Source organism: Anomaloglossus baeobatrachus, chromosome 5 (assembly GCF_048569485.1).
Source record: "Anomaloglossus baeobatrachus isolate aAnoBae1 chromosome 5, aAnoBae1.hap1, whole genome shotgun sequence".
Lineage (NCBI taxonomy): Eukaryota > Metazoa > Chordata > Amphibia > Anura > Aromobatidae > Anomaloglossus > Anomaloglossus baeobatrachus.
Genome location: NC_134357.1, coordinates 489,087,697 through 489,110,196, shown reverse-complemented (window position 1 = coordinate 489,110,196; position 22,500 = coordinate 489,087,697). Strand labels below are relative to the sequence as shown.

Below are 22,500 nucleotides of genomic sequence, written 5' to 3'. Positions count from 1 at the left end.
CCAGTGTCCAGCACACCAGAGACACACTGTTAGGAAGCAGCTTGGGCTCAGGGGCACAATGGACAGGATGCCCGGCCGATAGCCCAGTGTCCAGCACACCAGAGACACACTGTCAGGAAGCAGCTTGGGCTCAGGGGCACAATGGACAGGATGCCCGGCCGATAGGCCAGTGTCCAGCACACCAGAGACACACTGTCAGGAAGCAGCTTGGGCTCAGGGGCACAATGACTTGCAAGGGAGGCTCCCTCCATGTAGAATGGAAAATATGATATATGTCATTCCTGATGCACAAACAGGCGGATGTTTCTTTTGCAGCAGAACTCCCCAAACTCTCATCTATCTCAAGGGAAAATAATTAACAAAGGATCCATTGATGCATGGGGTTAGAGGAGCTTTCTTGCAGCAGGACCATGGAGCTGGTACCCAGCCATCATTCCTGCAGCAGCTGTGCCCCAGGAGACCATTGTATTGTTATCATGTATGGGTGCAATTATTGCTGTATGTTCTCACAACACATTGTGCTAATACTCCTCCTTCTTGAAGGGTTAGTATCCTGGTACCACAGAAGGTTAGGCTCTTCTTCCATAGTTGCTGAAATACTAGAATTATGTTTTATTGACTGGTCCTTGTAATATTTCTTTAATTTTTATCTATACACAGATATTTCTCATAATTATCTGTCACATATTTCTATGTATCTACTTATTTCTTACAACCTCCCCAAGGAATGTTCTTGGTCTTAGATGGAGGATACTTCACACACCTCAACGTTGAAGTAACATTTGAGGAATTATGGAAATCAAAGGATAGACAGATAGACCCTTTATTGATCTGCAAATGATAAAACATTCAGTATTGATTATGAGCTCCACGGGCAGAAATCTGGGCACATACAGCCTTAGCTGCTATCAGTGGGGCTATGAATGGTCATCTGAGGAAGGTTCTGCCATGCTAAATGCATTTGGGCAAATCATCAAGATCTACTTCTGGCAGCTACCTTTCCAGTTACCTACCAAAGGCGCCTCAGTTGTGTCCAGTGGGAGACAACTCCTGAGACGCTGCAGGCCATGGTAGCAGGTTTAGGCCAGACAGGCTGCTCACAGTAACACAACAAACATGTGGTCTTGTGTTGACTTATTGACTTAAGGAAGCTTTGGAGAAATGGCTGTATCACTGACTCCACGATTGAGCCAAGTAACATTGGACATAACATACAGAGCCTACAGTGTTAAACATTGTCTACACAAACCATCAGGAGGCATTTGCAAGTCATTGGGCTATGAGCCAGACGTCCACTGATCTCACACCACCACTCTCATAGGCCATCATGGTGTAGACTCAGAGCAAGACAGCAATGGAGGTCTATCCTCCTCATTGATGAGTCCCAGTTTCTTCTTAAATGCAATGATAGCCGGTGATTAGTCTAAAGCAGGGGTCCCCAACCTGTGGCTCAGAAGCAACATGTGGCTCATGGGCCCATCATTTGTGGTTCGCGCTGCCTGCCAGCTTAATGCATTAGCATGAGGTCTAGCAAACAGCTATGAACTGCAGGTCTTCAGATGGTGACTTTTGTGAGTAGGGCCACACAGAAGAGCTGATCTATATGGGGTTAGAGTAGGAACCCCAGGATCTTGGTATACTGCCTCATTGTGATTTCTGTGGAAAAGCTTTGGCTGTCATTATACCGGTAATGGGGGCTCTGGGTGTCACCACTGTGAGGGAGTGGGAGCTGGATGTGGCTCGTGAACATCTCTCAGAGCTGAATGTGGCTCTCAATGTCAGAAAAGTTGGGGACCTCTGGTCTAAAGAAACATGAACAACACAATGAAGAGGCCTTAGAAGGAACCTCACACTGGTCCTACTCCCAGGATTAACGTGCATGGTGTTGTAGCCAGACCGCTCTGGTCTTCATTCCAGGTACCCTTACAGCTCAGTATTACATTAGTTTGGCCGTGGAACCAGTGATACGGCCATTTCTCCAACACGACATCAAGCCACATGTAGGTTGTGCTACTGTGAATAGCCTGCGTGGCCTAAACCTATTACTATGGTCTCCTGACTCATCTCCCATCGAGCACATCTGGGACGTCATTGGTCAGCAATTGCAAAGGAAGCTGCCAGCAGTGGATCTTGATGATTTGACCAAGTGCAGAATATTCCGCAGGCGTAACCTCAACGATAGCAGCCAAGGCTGTAATTGCGGAGATTTCTGCAGGTGGCGCTCATACTCCATCTTGAATAAATAGAGATGTTTTGAAAATTTTGTTTCTGTTTCTCCATCATTATTATTATTATTATTTATTATTATAGCGCCATTTATTCCATGGCGCTTTACAAGTGAGAGAGGGTATATGTACAACAATCATTAACAGTACAAGACAGACTGGTATAGGAGGAGAGAGGACCCTGCCCGCGAGGGCTCACAGTCTACAGGGAATGGGTGATGGTACAATAGGTGAGGACAGAGCTGGTTGCGCAGTGGTCCATCATATCCCTGTCTATAGATACTGTCATCTCCATAATTCCACAACGTTTTCTTCTCAGTTGTGCAATTTCAATGTTGAATAGTGTAGTCATATACATATATTATTCGCTGTATGTGCATTGAGCACCCCCTCCATTCGCCCCCCCCCCCTGACTACACAGAACATGCAAGCAGGGGATTATGTTCTTCTCTTTAATAATCCCCAACTTTACCAAAGTTGTTCAACTGCAACTGCCTTGGCCTTAATTCTCATAAATGTCAGCGGTATTTGTAGATAAATCACATTAACCCGTTGAGAAGAAGATGGACTCTGAGATTTACGACGTTTAGTTAAAACACTACAGAGTAAAAATCAAGTCCAAGTCGAGCTGTCAATACCTCCAGAGCGGCACTTCTTCTCCGCCAGGGCATATTGCAGCAAGGAGGGGTGTAAGGAGCGCAGAAGAAAGCAAACTGTATACTGTAGGTGCCTGGAATTATATATATACCTTACTCCGGACTTCATATAGGAGGGATTCTAGGAAAATTCGGCTCAATACAGAGAGTTTTTAAATATTTCATACTAAAAAGATTTTGTTTTGCTTTTCCATGATGTATTTATTTTTTTTTTTTTTGTATCCTTATAGTAGATATATGAAAGATGAGTAAATATTTATCATTTTATATTAAAAACATATAATATAAACATTAGGTCATAAAAGCGACATTGCTGAATATTGTGACGCAGATGTAGATTACACGACATAAAAAAATAGGAATTAAAATTAAATAATATAAAAGAGAATAATATAAAAAACAATGATAAATTAAAATTCTAAAAATTAACTAAAATACAAAATGGCAATATTTAAAGGGAAAGGAACAAAGGTTCAATACATACTGTATGCTCTGGGGAACACATATACAGTATTGTAGTTAGTGTTTAACATTCTGATCAGAAAGCCCCTAGAAATATTATTCATTATATTGAATTTTATTGGGTCTTGTAAGATAAAATCATGATTTTATACAGATTAGATATTTATTACACACACTAACTGGCCACTTTATTGGAGACCGTCATCTAGTGCCACATTGGATCCTGGCCACTTTATCGGAGACCACCATCTAGTGCCACATTGGATCCTGGCCAGTTTATTGGAGACCACCATCTAGTGCCACATTATCGGAATCCACCATCTAATGCCACATTGGATCCTGGCCACTTTATTGGAGACCACCATCTAATGCCACATTGGATCCTAGCCACTTTATTGGAAACCACCATCTAATGCCACATTGGATCCTAGCCACTTTATTGGAAACCACCATCTAATGCCACATTGGATCCTTTTTGACCTTTAATTCCACAGTAGTTTGTAACCTGTGGCACCCCAGATGTTCGATGTTCCACCAATATGCCCTGAAGGCATATTGTCCTGTGTTGGTCAGGGAATGCTGGGAGTTTTAGTTTCCCAAGAGCTGGAATGATGTTGAAATTCTCTAGGAAGAATCATAGCCCATGTGAACAGGATAATCGGATGAAGGTAATGAATTTCTCTGAGCAGCCTATTCTTCCTTATCCCCAAGATGCTCTATAGGATTAAGATCTGGGGATTGGGATGACCAGGGAAGGATGGAAACCTCCTGTAATGTTCCTGGAACCAGTCCCCGATTATGACCCTTGTGGCATGGACCTTCTGCCATAAGCTAAACATCTACCATGAATGGACGAACTTTTGGCCACAATGCATACATAAGCCCTACTGTCAGAACTTCAGTCAGAGGTATCAAGAGTACCCATAATGTGTCAATAAAACCTTCGCCACATCTTTACCCCACACCCACCAGCCTGCATTATGGACAAGAATAGCTCATTGATTCAAACTGCTTGCGCCAAATTCTGACCCTTCCATTGAAATCTGACCAGGCAAGGTTTTCCACCATGGATGGATCCATTTTTTGCATTCTCTTGACCACTGGAGTTTTTCACTTTGTCTTGCACTCTTAACAGCAATTGACACAATAGTTGGAAAGGCGTTAAATTTGTCTGAAGTCTTCTTGACGGTGCTCCACCTGTTCATCAAAATTAATTTTTCACATCATCCTGGCCCCATTTTTAGATGAATCACCTGATTTGATCCATAAAAACCTTTATTACTTGATGCTGGCCTCCAGGTTCATGAGTCTAATCTATATACAGGGACTATCCAATCATGGAGGGCAGTTACATAGGCTGAAAAAAGACCATCTACTTCAACCTTCCTTCACGAATTATACATTGTCATTAAATCATAAAGTTGCTATTTAGTGTAGTGTGTGTGTATATACATATATATATATATATATATACACACACTCACATATCACAGTTATGGTCAATATTATTGGCAACTTTGATTTTTAAGTCTGATATGGAAAATATTTCCTAAAATAAAGTGTTTAGTGAAACTACTTGGGTATGTTTGATACCCCCTCTAGAAAAGGTACAAGAGATAAAAATGCCACAAATAATGACAGTCTGAAACAAAGGACCAAATCAGACTAACCTAAAATATTAGGCTCACTTCTTTAAGCGCTCATATGACTTTAATAAGCCTACAAGTGGTAGCTTATTCCCAATTTCTTATTCAGAATGGCAAAGAAATGTTATCATCTAGCACAAACAGTCTAATGAATACAAGGCCATCTCCAAAAACAATGGCATCAACAGTTCTGTTATCAAGAAGTTTATTATGGAAAACAGTCTAGAACCTTCCCTAATGGGATGGAAAAAGCAAAATGGATGAGAACCCTACTAAATTTGGGGAAATATGTGGAAGAATAATCACATAAAACATCCAAAGAGTTTCAAGCAAAGCTGTAGACCTTTGGAGTAAGGTTCAACAAGTACAAACCTGGACTTTATGGGTGAAGGCCAAAGAGGACCCCACTGCTTAAAGGAGATGACGGCAATAAACTTTGGCAAAAACTACATAAACAAACCACAGTCCTTCTGCGAAAATGTTCTATAGATGAAACCAAACTAGAACTCAATCAGTTATGGTTATAGGTAATGAAATGAAGCCTACGAAGAAAGGTTTCCTCTACCTCCAAGAATCCATAATAATGGAGAGGCCTTGCTAACATACAGTAGAGCTACTTATTTTAATATAGATGTGAAATTCAATATTGGGAAAAGGAACCCGGAAATATTCGAGATCTGAGAATCGTGGAGGAAGAAAGTAATGGCTGACCCCTGCAAGACCCTCACAGGGGGCTTAAAAAATAAATTGGAATCAAAGGCTGTGCTACCAAATATTAAGAACAAATACCTTTATTCCGTCGGTGTTTATATGCCAGGCTTCTTTATTTCTCATTTGGTATGACCGCATGTATGGAGACTGGTCTACTTATTTGGGGAAAGGATTCGGACATGTTTTTAAAATATTCCACTGAAGCAAAGTCACAGAGTAAATTATTCAGAAGATGATTTTATCATAAAATATAAAGGGTTCCGATATCGGTGATCACAACCGTATATAAAGCGCGTTCTATCATATATGGACACCCGATATCTCCTGATAATGGATCCTATAGGTTATAGGCATAACTACTTGAATATACTTCATGTGTATTAGGATATGTTCAGTATTTTACGTCTGTGTTTATAAAACAATACCAGGAATGGAACAATCAGAGGAAAGTAGAATATATATACACAGCACCACTGCTTCTATACCCACTACTATTTTATCTTACCAATACTGTCCATGTGAACGCGGCCTTACACTGATACATTGTATATCGGCTGCAGAACCCAACATTCCCATGCCTCTTTCTAGTCCTTTGTTCCCAGATGTTATCTGAACAGCAGAAATGGAAGTGCCCCCCTCCCCATCAAGGCTACCCAAGAAAATAAAGCACAAGGGTTTTTTTTAAATATCTTTTATTGAAATGGCGCAATGTATCTGTATATTTTCACTCATTACATCATTACAAAAGTCATCATTTCTTTGCACAGTTTACAAGGCTTGTGTACAGCCCTCCTCCTCCCTCTCTCTGGAAAGATTAACCCCTTGTGCCTCCGTTTTCCTTACATAAGGTCTGTTCTCTAGTTATGCCGCAAAGCTCGAGTGCCAAAATTCACACAATGTAACACTATACATATAATATTTCACTAGTCTCCAGGATTTACATTGCACCCAGCAAATCTCCATCCCTTCTACTGTGTAGCTGTAAACCTTTCCAACCCACCCCAGGGGGGGACCAGAGAAAAAGAATGAGGCGCTCAGTTACTCCCCCATTAATGTCTCCCTATAGTATCCCCCCACTAATGTCTCCCTATAGTATCCCCCACTAATGTCTCCCTATAGTATCCCCCACTAATGTCTCCCTATAGTATCCCCCCACTAATGTCTCCCTATAGTATCCCCCCACTAATGTCTCCCTATAGTAGTCCCTCATTAATGTCTCCCTATATTAGCCCCCCACTTCCTCACGCCTATACGTTTCCATAGTTACTCCCCCACTAATGTCCACCTATAGTAGCCCCAATCACTCCATCACTTATGTCTCCCTATAGTAGCCCCCCACTCTCTCACCCCCATGGTTTCTATACAGTTACTCCCTGACTGTCTCCCTAGAGTAGCCCCCCCATGGTTTCCATACAGTTATTCCACTACTAATATCTCCTCATAGTAGCCCCCCATGGTTTCCATACAGTTACATCCCACTGTCTCCCTATAGTAGACCCCCACTTCCTCACGACCATAGTCTCCATAGTTGCTCCCCCACTAATGTCTCCCCACAGTAGCTCCCCACTGTCCCTATAGTAGCCCCCACGATCTCCATAGTTACATCCCTACTGTCTCCCTATAGTAGACCCCCACGTTCCCCATACAGTTTCTCCCCCACTATTTCCCTATACTGCCCCTCACATCCTCGCCCCCCATGGTCTCCATACAGTTCCTCCACCACTATCTTCCTATAGCTGCCCCTCACTTCCTCGCCCCCCATGGTCTCCATACAGTTTCTCCCCCCACTGTCTCCCTGTAGTAGCCCCCCACTTCCTCCCCATGGTCTCCATACAGTTCCTCCACCACTATCTCCCTATAGCTGCCCCTCACTTCCTCGCCCCCCATGGTCTCCATACAGTTTCTCCCCCCACTGTCTCCCTGTAGTAGCCCCCCACTTCCTCCCCATGGTCTCCATACAGTTCCTCCACCACTATCTCCCTATAGCTGCCCCTCACTTCCTCGCCCCCCATGGTCTCCATACAGTTTCTCCCCCCACTGTCTCCCTGTAGTAGCCCCCCACTTCCTCCCCATGGTCTCCATACAGTTCCTCCACCACTATCTCCCTATAGCTGCCCCTCACTTCCTCGCCCCCCATGGTCTCCATACAGTTTCTCCCCCCACTGTCTCCCTGTAGTAGCCCCCCACTTCCTCCCCATGGTCTCCATACAGTTCCTCCACCACTATCTCCCTATAGCTGCCCCCCACGGTCTCCATACACCCCATACCTGAATGGGAGACTCCTGAATGATCCTTTAGGTCTCTTCTGGAAGCAGGAATGGGAGAAGCAGCCGCATAGTCCTTGCCTTGGCTCCTGTATATGCCATAGTAGTCCAGTGCACACTTAATTTTAGAAGGGGGTGCAAGCTCCCCCCTTATTCTACCCCCTCCATTGTAAAGTGCTCTCCCCATGCTTTCTATGCAGAAGAGATACACACAAACCCCCCTGTGCTGCCCTGCATTATTTTTAGTCTTCTCTAATAGTAAATGCATCGTTTCCCTTTGAAGCCCTCACACTTTGCTCTCTTCTTGGCTCTGGGGCCATGGGGGTCTGACTATGGAGAGGCGCCTTAAAACCGGCTCCAGCTTATCTCCTTTCATCGAACTGCTGGGGGAGTCTAGAAACAGCCAGGCCCAGTAATTGCTTTTTTCAGGCAGCCCAGTGCGGACTGGCCAGCAGCCAATCAGCGCCTTGTTTACAATCGGTGATTGACAGCTGGCTGGAACCGGGCCAGCCAATCATAGACGTCTGGAAGGGGCGGGGGAAGGGAGTTGGATAAAAGGAAAAAAAAAAAAAAAGGGGAGGGGGAGGAAATGCAGACTGGGCAGTAACCCTTCATCTACCGGAAACGTTTTGAAATCATTTCATACATTTTTTTTTCTTTCAATTTTTTTTTCTAGGAATTCAGCCTTTAAATGATTTTTTTTTCTTGGAATTCTCTTTAAAAAAACACCAAAAAAATATATTTTAACATAATGAAGATTTCCCCCCCAACAGTTGTCAAACTACAACTCTCAGCATGCCCTGACAACAAAAGCCTACGATTCTCGCGGGTCTACAAATCTCAGCAATTGACGACTGGCATTCTGGAAGTTGTAGTTCCGCCAAACACTTTTCATGGGAATTAATGGAGATCTGCCCCTCCCCCACTGCTCTGCCCCTTATATAATAAATGTCATTGTGGATTAGAAGTGTCCATATGATTATAGGGTCCCAAATAATATGGGGGTCACAGATTGTAAAAGGGCTCCAGATTGCACGGGGATCCCAGATTGTACAGAAGTCCTGGATTGTACAGGGGTCCCAGATTGTACGGGGGTCCCAGATTGTACAGAGGTCCCGGATTGTACAGATTGTACAGCGGACCGGGATTGTACAGGGGTCCCGGATTGTACAGAGGTCCTGGATTGTACGGGAGTCCCAGATTGTACAGGGGTCCCAGATTGTACGGGGGTCCCAGATTGTACAGCGGACCGGGATTGTACAGGGGTCCCGGATTGTACAGAGGTCCCGGATTGTACAGATTGTACAGCGGACCGGGATTGTACAGGGGTCCCGGATTGTACAGAGGTCCCGGATTGTACAGATTGTACAGCGGATCGGGATTGTACAGGGGTCCTGGATTGTACAGAGGTCCCGGATTGTACAGATTGTACAGCGGATCGGGATTGTACAGGGGTCCTGGATTGTACAGAGGTCCTGGATTGTACAGCGGTCCAAGGTTGTACAGGAGGTCCCAGATTGTACGGGGGTCACAGATTGTAAGAGGGCTCCAGATTGTACAGGGGTCCTGGATTGTACAGGGGTCCTGGATTGTACGGGAGTCCCAGATTGTACGGGGGTTCCAGATTGTACAGCGGACCGAGATTGTACAGGGGTGCTGGATTCTACAGGAATCCCGGATTGTATGGAGGTCCCAGATTGTACAGGGGACCCGGATTGCACGGGGGATCTACAGGCTTCCGGTTTATTTAAGGGTCCTGCATTGTACAGGGGGTCCCAGATTGTACAGGGGGCCTCCAGATTGTATATAGGGGTCCTGGATTGTACAAGGGGTTCCAGATTGTACAGGGGGCGTTCAGATTGTATACAGGGGTCCCGGATTTTACAGGTGGTCCCGGATTGTACAGAGGACCTCCATATTATACGCAGGGCCCCCAGATTGTACACTGAGTCCTGTATTGTATAAGGGGCCCCCAGATTGTACAGGAGTCCTGGATTGTACATGGGGCCTGCAGATTATACAGAGGGTCCCAGATTCCGGGGGCCCTTATATTGTACAGGGGGTCCCCAGATTGTATAGGGGGCCCAGATTTGCCTCTTGCATTGACATAATTGAATATCCCTGCCATCTCCTCCTGACCGGGAATCCCCAGAGAATATAATCTGCAGCTGATTCCCTAATCCACACTGACATGTATCAATAAACACCTCAGTCTGTCACTGGAGAAGGGTAACAAAATCCTAATAATTCCCCCTCCCCCTGCTAATAATCCCAAAGGCTAATAGCCCTGAACCTACCCACAGACAGACATACGACTGCCCTATAAAATGACCCTGCACAATAGCAGAAGGACTATTAGTCCCAGCAGATCCTTAAATGACCTAGCATACATTACTCCTGAGACTTGTAGTCCCTCTATTGTTTCCCTCCATCTCTTCTATTATTTGTAGTGTCACATCTCCTGAGAGTTGTAGTTCATTTACAGCTTCCTCTTGTACTGGACACCTAGGAGTTAATTCCAGACCTAACTCCCATAGATTTTCTGGAAGTTATATGGACAGTTTATTCTGATTGTTGTAGTTCATCCAGAGTCTTGAGGTTCTAGAATTGCCTGTAACTTAGTCATAGTCCTTCACAGATGGGAGTTGTAGTATTGTCTGCTGGGACTTGTAGTACTACTTTCACACCTACCTGTCTGCTGGGAGCTGTAGTACTATTTGCACAACTGCCTGTCTGCTGGGACTTGTAGTACTATTTCCACAACTGCCTGTCTGCTGGGACTTGTAGTACTATTTCCACAACTGTCTGTCTGCTGGGACTTGTAGTACTATTTCCACAACTGCCTGTCTGCTGGGACTTGTAGTACTATTTACACAACTGCCTGTCTGCTGGGACTTGTAGTACTATTTCCACAACTGCCTGTCTGCTGGGACTTGTAGTACTATTTCCACAACTGCTTGTCTGCTGGAACTTGTAGTACTATTTCCACAACTGTCTGTCTGCTGGGACTTGTAGTACTATTTCCACAACTGCCTGTCTGCTGGGACTTGTAGTACTATTTACACAACTGCCTGTCTGCTGGGACTTGTAGTACTATTTCCACAACTGCCTGTCTGCTGGGACTTGTAGTACTATTTCCACAACTGCCTGTCTGCTGGGACTTGTAGTACTATTTCCACAACTGCCTGTCTGCTGGGACTTGTAGTACTATTTCCACAACTGCCTGTCTGCTGGGACTTGTAGTACTACTTCCACAACGGTCTGTCTGCTGGGACTTGTAGTACTACTTCCACAACGGTCTGTCTGCTGGGACTTGTAGTACTATTTCCACAACTGCCTGCCTGCTGGGACTTGTAGTACTATTTCCACAACTGCCTGTCTGCTGGGACTTGTAGTACTATTTCCACAACTGCCTGTCTGCTGGGACTTGTAGTACTATTTCCACAACTGCCTGCCTGCTGGGACTTGTAGTACTATTTCCACAACTGTCTGTCTGCTGGGACTTGTAGTACTACTTCCACAACGGTCTGTCTGCTGGGACTTGTAGTACTACTTCCACAACTGCCTGTCTGCTGGGAGCTGTAGTACTACTTCCACAACTGTCTGCTGGGACTTGTAGTACTACTTCCACAACTGCCTGTCTGCTGGGAGCTGTAGTACTACTTCCACAACTGTCTGCTGGGACTTGTAGTGCTACTTCCACAACTGTCTGTCTGCTGGGACTTGTAGTGCTACTTCCACAACTGTCTGTCTGCTGGGACTTGTAGTACTATTTCCACAACTGCTTGTCTTCTGGGACTTGTAGTACTATTTCCACAACTGTCTGTCTGCTGGGACTTGTAGTCCTACTTCCACAACGGTCTGTCTGCTGGGACTTGTAGTACTATTTCCACAACTGCCTGTCTGCTGGGACTTGTAGTACTATTTCCACAACTGTCTGTCTGCTGGGAGCTGTAGTCCTACTTCCACAACTGTCTGTCTGCTGGGACTTGTAGTACTATTTGTACGACTGTCTGTCTGCTGGGAGCTGTAGTACTTCTCATACAACTGCCTGTCTGCTGGGACTTGTAGTCCTACTTCCACAACTGCCTGTCTGCTGGGACTTGTAGTACTTCTCATACAACTGCCTGTCTGCTGGGAGCTGTAGTACTTCCCTTCATGGGTTAATCCCTCTGCTGACCCCTGGGTCTCCTGGGAGTTGTGGTTCTGCCATTCTTAACCCATTCTACATGTCACCCGTTTGACCTCACTCCATCAGGGTTAACCCTCCAGTGGCCGGCAGGCTGTGAGTGACACTCATCCATTTGAGTAGCACTTCTTAAAGTTTGCTCCACCTCTGGTCTTTTGATCCTCACCCCCACATAACCCCTTCCCCTGACCCTTTCCCCTCTGCTCCCCTCCCCCCTCCTCTGCACACTCCCCCATGCTTGAATTAGGCGCCTTTGTGCTACAAGCCAGACCTGCCCCCTCCAGACCGATGATTGGCAGCTCCGATCCCCCTTCCCTTCTCCCCCCTTCTTTCCAGCTTTGATTGGCAGCTCCCTCCCCCAAGCGCTTGATTGGCAGCTCGTATTCCCTGCATTATCCAATAGCGCCGCCTGTTTACGCCAGGAGAACTGCACGAGTTCCCTCTCCGGCGGCCAATGAGACCGGCAGCAGCTCATTAGTATGCGGAGAGGGGGGTGATCGGCGGGGGGAGGGGGCGCTGCAGAGAGGCTCAGGCCGGAAGCGCCCGGTCCAGTCACTGCATGCAGAGCCCGGGGAGAGCACTGCGCCCAGCACCCACTGCACCCACAGTAAGTACCCCGGCGGCAGAGCGCTGCGACCAGCACCGACAGCGCCGCACTTTCCTCCCACAGACCCCTATGTTACAGAATAATAAAAAAAATATATATTGCAGATTTATTATTAAAATAAAAAAATCAGATCGCATCTGAAAAAAAAAGGATCTTTATTACACGCGCTACACAAGGCAGCGATCGCATCGTGCAACAGGACAAGACGACCAAAAATATCTGTGCGACAAGAATATATTTTACGGCAAAATATTCCTCATCGATCCAATCTTCCATAAATTCCCCCTACTAGATCGCATCAGAGGAGCAAGAAAAACGAGGCGATTTTACTAGTAAAAAGTATAGATTGTACTCCAACCATTCCTCCAGAGATCGTCATCGATCAGACATACAAAAACATAAATTATAAACTAAATAAAATGTGCACATTAATGTAGCGATCACAGTAGATCTACATTGGAATCGGTCACATTGTACAGGGTTTCATTATATCTTCGATTATAACATTATAGCTCATAAATACGATCTGATCGCATGGGCAGTATTCTTGTACAGATTATCCTGGAAAAATAAAAAAAATATATTTATCCATCTATACCTAAGCGGTTCTGCAAGGGTTAATCGGGCGCAGTATAAAATAGCCCCCAAATGTACCGGATCCCCCCCATAAACCGGTTTTCAGGTCCCCCACACCCGGAACGGGATGATTTTGTTTTTAATCCCAACGTTCCATTTTAGAACGTTGAGATTTGTTTTTTTTTTGTTTGTCCCAACGTTAACCCGTTGTTTGCCTGACTGCTTCTTTTTGCTTTACATCCTGGTCAATTTGGAAATATTTTTTTTTCTTGTATTTATTTTATTTTTATTTTTAAATCTCACTTTGCCTGAGAACAAACAGATCTGGATATAGGACCCGGCCACAATAGCACTAGGGTAAAGGCAGGGTGGGGGCGTGTTTTTTTTTTTATTTTTTTTTTGTTTTATATATAAATATTTTTTTATACTTAACATTTCTCTACCTCAATGGATCATGATGCAACTTCAATATCTTCTGCCCTTTTTTTTTTCTTTTTTTTTATATATTTTTATCTATAGATTGTTTAGATTCATTGAAATAGGGTTTTGCCCCCCTCCCCTCCTAATCTGCTCCCCCCTCCCCAATTGTGTGTTTAAATCTCCTAATGTAATTCCTATACTAACTCCCACAATAATAGAAAACAAAAACCCCTCCATAATGGTGACTATTCTTCTATTCAGTATTTCTAGCCTTGCTTTGAGAATCTTTGTAAATTGGTCTCTAATTGTAAAAATCTACATTTCCTTCTACCTTTTGGCACAAGGCTTGTTTTCGATCATGGATACCGATGTGTTCTGGCTTCCTGTGGCACCCATGGACCGGGGAGATTTTTGAGGACTGGTTTTTGTTGTTTTTTTGTTTGTTTTTAGCCTCCTGCCGACGGACTCCTCACAAAGGATGGATTCAGAGGGATCAATGATGTGTTATTGATAAAGTCCTGCAAGGGGAAGGAAAGATCTTTGTGGTCAAGGGTTGGAATTCTGCAAGAACCCCGGATTTTTTTTGATCTTCTTCAGGATTCAGCTTCTGGTCCACCCATGTCAGTTTTCTCTTCGGCAGTGGACGGCTGCAGTGTCTCCATCTACTCTGGCCTGAAGGAGAAACCTCCATTTGGATCTTTAACACTACAGATTTATTTTTTTATATATTTTTTTTATTTTTTTTCCCCCAAACAAACATTCATTTGTGATATTATTTGCCCATCTGCTCTTGGACCTGTAGATCAAAATAAAATCCAAAAGCACCGGTGTTACAGGGGACTAGTTTCTCCATCAGTCAAGAATTAATCTGCAAATGAAGGGAACCTGGCACCATCTCAATCCACATCTGAAAGCAGGAATGGCTACTTTTTGGTGTCACTGCAAATTTAGGTACTCACTTCGGTTCTACCCTATGTGCATGAATATCTATCTATCTATCTATCTTAAATTACAATAATTTTATATATCTTTTATATGACTTCACTCCTATTCTACAGTATGTCTTATTGTATTACCCCCTTTTTATACTGTCTTTACTGTCTTTAGCAGACACTTTTTTTTTTTTTTTATACTGGAAGCGGTTGACTGCTGGGAGAGCCCCAGCCATGATATGCTTGCAAGGAAGGGGGTGGGGGGGAGCTGATCTTTCAATACTCAGTAATTGCAAAGCAGGGGATTTTAAGGAAAACAGCAAGAACACAATAGATTAAGATTTCAGACCAAGGAGGGGTGGAGGAAAATCCTTTTGTAAAACAAAAGGGTGAAACTATTTTCTTTGTTTTTTTTTTTTTTAATCCAAGTTGTATCTAAGACAATATTTATGTGGATAGTGATTGGTATGGTATGTATAGTGGGGCATATCATGGTTTTAAGTGTGTAGACATATAGCATTCTTTTTGTGCACTATATGTATATAAAATAGGGTGTGGCTATTATATTGTGATGTCTTTGTATAGTATGTAGTTTTATTAGGGTGTATGGTCGTTGTATGTGTAGCCTATATAGAACAGTGTGAGGGGTATTATTTGATGTCTGTGTAATGTAAGTACATACAGTTTGATATTGCTTGGGTATTGTGTGTGTGTGTTCGTATGTATGTGTATATGTGTGTGTGTGTGTGTGTAATAAAAATATATATATATATATATATATATATATATATATATATATATATTTTATTATGAAATAGTGGGGCTTTTATATTGTGTGTATATGTATATTTCTTTTAATTATATACTGTATGGTTCTCTTATATTCTGTTATATATAATATATATATATATATGTGTGTGTATATGTGTATGTATGTGTATATATATAGATATTATTATTATTATTATTATTTATTATTATAGCGCCATTTATTCCATGGCGCTTTACAAGTGAAAGAGGGTATACGTACAACAATCATTAACAGTACAAGACAGACTGGTATAGGAGGAGAGAGGACCCTGCCCGCGAGGGCTCACAGTCTACAGGGAATGGGTGATGGTACAATAGGTGAGGACAGAGCTGGTTGCGCAGTGGTCTACTGGGCTGAAGGCTATTGTAGGTTGTAGGCTTGTTGGAAGAGGTGGGTCTTGAGGTTCCTCTTGAAGCTTTCCACGGTCGTGGAGAGTCTGATGTGCTGAGGTAGAGCGTTCCAGAGATATAGATATATATAGTGTGTGTGTATATATCATGCTTATTACAGTATATTACAATATATACTGTGTGTGTGTGTGTATGTATATATATATATATATATATATTGTGTACACTATACACATATATTACAATATATACTGTGTGTGTGTGTATGTGTGTGTGTATATATGTATATATATATATATATATATATATATATATATATAATAGTGTATATATCTATATAGATATATAGTCTGTGTGTATATATATTATGCTTATTACAGTGTGCATATATATACCATTCATAAACCCATATAATAGGTAGATGGTCACTTTCCTACTATATACACACTTAGTAGTACACCTTTATTGGCTAATATCTGTATGTGCAGACACAGTACTCTGTAGTGTCTCCCTTTTATATGGTGTGTTTTTTTTTTATATAATATATATATATATATATATATATATATTTCTGTGTTATATATAAAACATATATTAAGCAATCAATACATAGACCAGCTCATATATACATGTATGTATATATGTGAGCTGGCCGGCATTTGTTTGTTTGTGTGTGTGTGTGTATTTCTATATGTATGTGTGTGTAAATATAGGTCAGATATTGCTGTATATGTGTGGTGGTTGATCATTATTTTATGATCCTGCTTTGTGTCCTTTATTAGGTAGTGTATGATCTAATATGAACAATATATATGGTAGTATGTGATGATTCCTATTCTGATGTCTGAATGTGTTTTCACATATAAATGCCCTGTGAGATAATTATATGTACAGAATGACATTTTCATGGGTGCATATCACAGTCCACACATACTATAATAAATACACACATTACTACATACAGACTCCATAATACAAAGTCCACACGTCTGCTATAGTACAAACCAACAGCCATAATAACCACACACACATACATTAGAATATAATAAGCTCACACTATATATACCTAGAGTACACCTCCAATGAGCAGACATTCCACTATATCTCCCTATCTGTGCTATAATAATGTAATCTCTCCTCCACCCCTGTGCATGTCTCTGTCTTCACACAGCATCTATGTGTTATTTTGCATTGACAATCCTGGTCTATGGGAGACATACTCTCTTTATTTCCACTGTGCACTATTAAATATTAATACAATGCAGTTTGAGGATCCTACAGAGATTACATTCTCACTGACAGGGAAGTGTCACTTTAGATCAACTTGCACAATTACAAAGACCCCCCCCCCCCTTTTTTTTTTCTTCTTTTCTTTTTTTTTTCTTTTGCCCTTGATCTAGGTGGACCCTGTGATCTAGCAGGTAATAATCAGTATTATTAATGTAACTCACACACCAAGCCACAGTATATCTTGGGTTCTATAGGTAGGTGTGGACTGAGTGCTGTCCTCCAGATTTTTTTCTTTTCTGCTGGTGCCAGGTCTCTCTAGAGCTGGTGTTCTGGACCTGTGTCTTTTTTGATGGCTTATTCTATAGTATACTATGATGCCTTCTGTTCCCTGTGCTGATAACAATGAATAATTACAGTACAACTCCTGTCATTGCATGGTCTTCCATTGTCTGCTGGTCTCCTACCCTCCTCACCTCCTGATACATTGTATATTCAGTTTACTGTAAATATTTATAAATGTAAGTATTTTTTAAAAATATGTATCGGAAGCCAAATCTGGTCAATCTATCTATCCCCTGCCATAACTGCTGCCCTGATTCCCCATCCAGCTGTGAATAAAGCTGTGACTTAGCTTATTCCATTAATCCACAGCCTTGTTTTATCCCCTATATCTGAAAAGTAAAAATGGGGGGGAAGGAGGGGGGGGGGCAAATGGCTTTCATTGATAATGAAGTGACCACAATACAGGGGTCTGGTTGCCATGCCAATATATGTAATTTACCCTATAGATTGGGATAATATTAACTGACAGCTGCAGCATACGGAGGGTTAATATGACGCATTCAATTTTGTGTGGCTTTAGCTGTTCAGTTAATTTGCATGGGAGAATCTGTTAATGAATGTAGAATTCATTATAATATGTGTGCATGTATATGTATGTATGTATGTCTGTGTGTGTATATATGTAATATATATATACACACGTATCCATATTCATAAATATAATATATATACACATACATACATATAAACAGACATACACATACATACACACACATAAACATTGTATATGCCTGTGCGTGTATGTATGTGTATGTCTGTTTTATATGTTTGTGTATATATGTATGTGTATATATATTATATTTATGGATACGTATGTATATGTGTGTGTGTGTGTGTGTGTGTGTGTATATGTATATATGTGTATGTATGTATGTATGTATGTATGTGTGTGTTTGCTTAAAAAGGTGGTGAAAAAATAAATAGAATTGCCCCCCCCCCACGCCTGTTTCTTATCATTTTAATGTTCAATGTAGAGCATTAAATGAGAATTCACATATGTCTCAATTGTAAAGCGCTGTGAAGTATGTTGGTGATATAGAAATGACGATTATTATTACATATTAAATGGGGGTGTGTGCATATATATAATATATGCACACATATAGAATATATATTAAATATTTTTTCCTTATATATAAAACCTAATTCTAGTTCATTAACAGGTATTTGTAAATAACAGGAATACAAATCTTTTTTTTTTTTTTTTTCTTTCTTTAAAATACCTGTTAATGAGGTATCCTTCATATATAGAAAAAGGGGGTGATAGAATAAATAGCAGAATAATTGCACCCCCCCTCCACCCATTTCTCATCAGTTTAATGTTCATTGTAACACTACAATAAGCTTCTCTTGGAAACGTTTAGATGGATCTTATGAAAAAAAGCAAAAAAAGTATAATAATGTAATAATATAAATCCTAAAGAATAATAATTACATGTACCAGTAATAAAATAGAATGCAAATACTATAGCGAAACGGTGATAAAATATGTATTCGGAGGATTTAAAATGCCTTTCAAGCCATTTAAAATCATCTTTAAAAAATTAAAAAAAAATAAATTCAAAATGTTCTTTATTTTTAGAATACTTTGGGATAATATGAATTATTATCCAATTTGTTAAAAACCCAAAAAAGCATAGTTTTTTTTATGTTCTTGTTTTTATTGATTGTATGTATATTTGTGCCTTCTCATTAGAAATACAAAGGTCATCCTCTCTTATAAATCCGGGGTATATTTTCCCATTGCTCTAGCAATGATGTAAGTGGTAAGATTATAAAAATGAGTATTGGAAACAGCTGGATCTGTCCCAGAAGTGCCTTTTGGAGCAGTCCCACAGTCAGGCGGCCTGGATGGAGGGAGAGGTGCAGGGTTATGGAGGCAGGCTGGTGAAATATTGCATAGAAACAGGGCAGTAATTGTTCTGTATCCCCCGACAAGTGGGCACTAATAGACAAATGGCACATAAATAAGAAGTGAGCTTGGAAACAGGACGACACCATGTAATGTATACAATATTTTCCATTCAGTCATCAGTTCTGTATTATTTGAGCACTTGGTTTGGGCTGTCATTGTGTCCATGTTCTCTGTTGTCCTGGTGTCATCTTGTAAGGATGTGAGATTAGTGATTTAACATGGGAATGGAACGTGGATATATAAGTATATGTGTCATGTGTATAGGTTATTTATTTATTATTTTTATGCCTGTATAATAGTTATTACATCTAGTGAGATTGGAATTTCCCCGATATTCCGCAGCATATTTATTCAATATTTTAAAAATATTTTATTTTATTCTAGTTTATAATCTGTATTTATCTTCTGTCATTTTTTTACATAGTATTTACATTTTTAAAAATATTTTAACTATTTTATTTTTTTATTTTTTTTTTTACTGCTCAAGGACTGATTTAAATTTGTATTTTAATTAAAAAAAAAAAAAATATTCTAGGATTTTAATTTTGACATTATTGTTAATGATCATGTTATATGTAAATTTTATGCAGCAATATCAAAAAGCACTTGGGTTTAGATTCAGGTCTAATTATAAGAGTACACTATCCCCAAATACTGGTGGAGTATTCCCTTCTCTTTTTTACCTTAATACTACAGATGCATTGAATTTTGAAGGATGTTAAAATATTTTAGGTTTTTTTTAATGAATTTCAGATTTACAGCATCCATGCTAGTCTTCGTAACCGTGCCGGCCTCATGGGATACATTTATCCATTATGATCAATGAAGAACACTACATGTCCTATCAGCCCTGTCTGTGGGCGGTGATGTGGACACAGCTTCCATTGTTTAGCTGTATTTGCAGAATATATTTAGGTTGACTATATAGGAATCCAGTCGGACAGATTATTATTTTTTTTTTATTTTTTTTTTTTTTTTTTACGGGACCATTGATCAATCTGATTGGCCAATGTGTACTTTTTAAAACTCGCATCTGTCCAACAAGCTGATCAGAAATTGAATTGTGCTCAATGGCCTCCTAATATAATTTATGCATTTTTGCTAATAATGATGAATTGACCACTATGTGGCGCTAATCAGATTGACTATTTTTTTTTCTTAATTTTGTGAATATATTATTTACTTCTCTATCCTAATCAGTGTTAGATCAGTCTCCTTTTAAAGGGGGTTATTGCTTCTTTTTAATAGCTGGGTCCCCAGATTGTAAGCAGTGATATGTCCTTTGCCAATCTTCAATATTCTTTGGCTGGTTGTAAGTGTTTCATTTTCCCACAGCGCCCCCGAAGGGAAAATGAAGCATTACACAGTTGTCAATGCCTGGAGTTGTGGAGTCCTTCAAGTCCCTTCGTAATGGGGGGACCTCTTACTATTATCTCCGAACCAGACCCCTTGAATCTACAGATATTTTACCTGGATAGACTAAATATAATGGCCGCTATGCATGTGTTGTAAAAAATCAACATATTTATCTATGTGGGGCACCGCTAGGTAAAGAGTCCTGGGAAGACCGCAAAAGCCTAGGCTTAAAGGGACACTAAACCTTTTAGTTTCTTATCTCTGTTTACTGGGTAGCTGAATGTTATCTATTGACTTTTTTGGACCCATGAAAGGTTGACTATTGCGTCCTCCAATGGAATTAGTATGGGAAGTTCATAAAAATGTGTGTGTGTGGGGGGGGGGGGGTTTGGTGCAGGTAGGACAAAGTTGTTCTTATGACTGGGCTAGCATGATCCAAAATGGAAGGACCATCATCATAAACCTTAGATATTCCTTGAGCTTTTTGGGTTTATAACCAATATGGCGTCGCCCTTCCCTCCAGGCGGTATTCCCAATGGAGCGCGATATCCGTGTACTAAACCCTAATACACAATACCGCCAGACCGTACACTTTCTCTTATAAGAAATTCTAAGCTTGTCTTATTTTATGATTGTTGTTACCGATCCCTCTCGGGGGAACAAGGGTGGGATCCATCTCATATCACAACACATTTATTAAGAAGTATCTGCTTTCTGTGGCAGATACCGAATTTTGTGTTTCATAAGCTTAACTAGTGTTTTTTATTTTTCTCTTTTTTTTTTTTTTTTTTTTAAAAGCAGGCTATACAAATTGAAATCTATCAATGCAGTAAAAAATCTGAACACCTCTCCTGTATATTAGGAGCTTCAGGCACTATTACTAGGCTTCTGTTGCTCTTTTCTATTAATGCTCGTAAAAAAATCATAAATTTCAAACATTTTTCAGTGAATGTTTTTTTTTTTTTATTTTGTAAAGAATTTTAATTTAGTTTTTCTTTTAAAGCGTATGAGAAAACAGTGAAAAAATATAGAAAAACATATCAAGAGGGAGCCTCAATGTTGAAGGGAAGAAGAAACTAAAAAAAAAAAAACAGCCCTATGTGCTATAGTAATACCCTAGATTTTTTTTTTTTGCTATACAGAAAGGAAAGCAGAATAGGGCCCATCAAAAACCAAACAAAAAAAAAAAAATATTTATATAATTTTTTTTTAAGATTTCCCCCCCCCCCCCCCTCAAGACAAGAAAAAAAATGTCAAAGTAGTATGTGTAATTCAGGCCTAAAACCAATATTTGTACACTCAGTGAAAGCAAGCCTCCCCCCTACCCTATTCTTCATCCTGGGAAGAAAAGAAAAAAAAAAAAATCCAACATGTCTTGTCCCTGTGGTCAAATGTGACATGTCTCATTGAATGAGGTTTTTTTTTTTTTCTTTCAAATATTTGATGTAAATCAGAATAAGTTGAAATCGTGCGTCTTAATAAATAAATGCATACATATATATACTTGGTGTATGTGTATATATATATATATATATATATATATATATATATATATATATATATATATATATATATATATATATCTCATCTATGTGTATATGTGTATACGTGTGTGTGGTGTGTGTGTGTGTGTGTGTATAATTTTTTTTAATCAATAAAAGTTAACTTGATACATAAGGTAACGCTTCTAAATATATAAATATTTATATATATATATATATATATATATTTAGAAGCATTAACTTATGTATCAAGTTAACTCTTTTATTGATTAAAAAAAAAATATATATATATTTTTTTTTATTTAG

At 40.5% G+C, this 22,500-nt stretch overlaps 1 protein-coding gene across 5 annotated transcripts in view; it reads left to right on the top strand.

The window, feature by feature from the left end:
• Positions 1-22,500, top strand: part of BAHCC1 (BAH domain and coiled-coil containing 1) — a 152,939-nt gene that overhangs the window by 11,517 nt on the left and 118,922 nt on the right. For 3 of the 5 annotated variants that reach the window (XM_075350705.1, XM_075350704.1, XM_075350701.1), the window contains exon 1: positions 12,689-12,760. The exons of 1 other annotated variant lie outside the window; for it this stretch is intronic. The gene's annotated coding sequence lies outside the window, so the exon portion shown is untranslated. Of the gene's footprint in view, positions 1-12,684; positions 12,761-14,100; positions 14,708-22,500 lie in introns of those variants that run through there. One more of the 5 variants, XM_075350702.1, reaches the window with a different exon arrangement.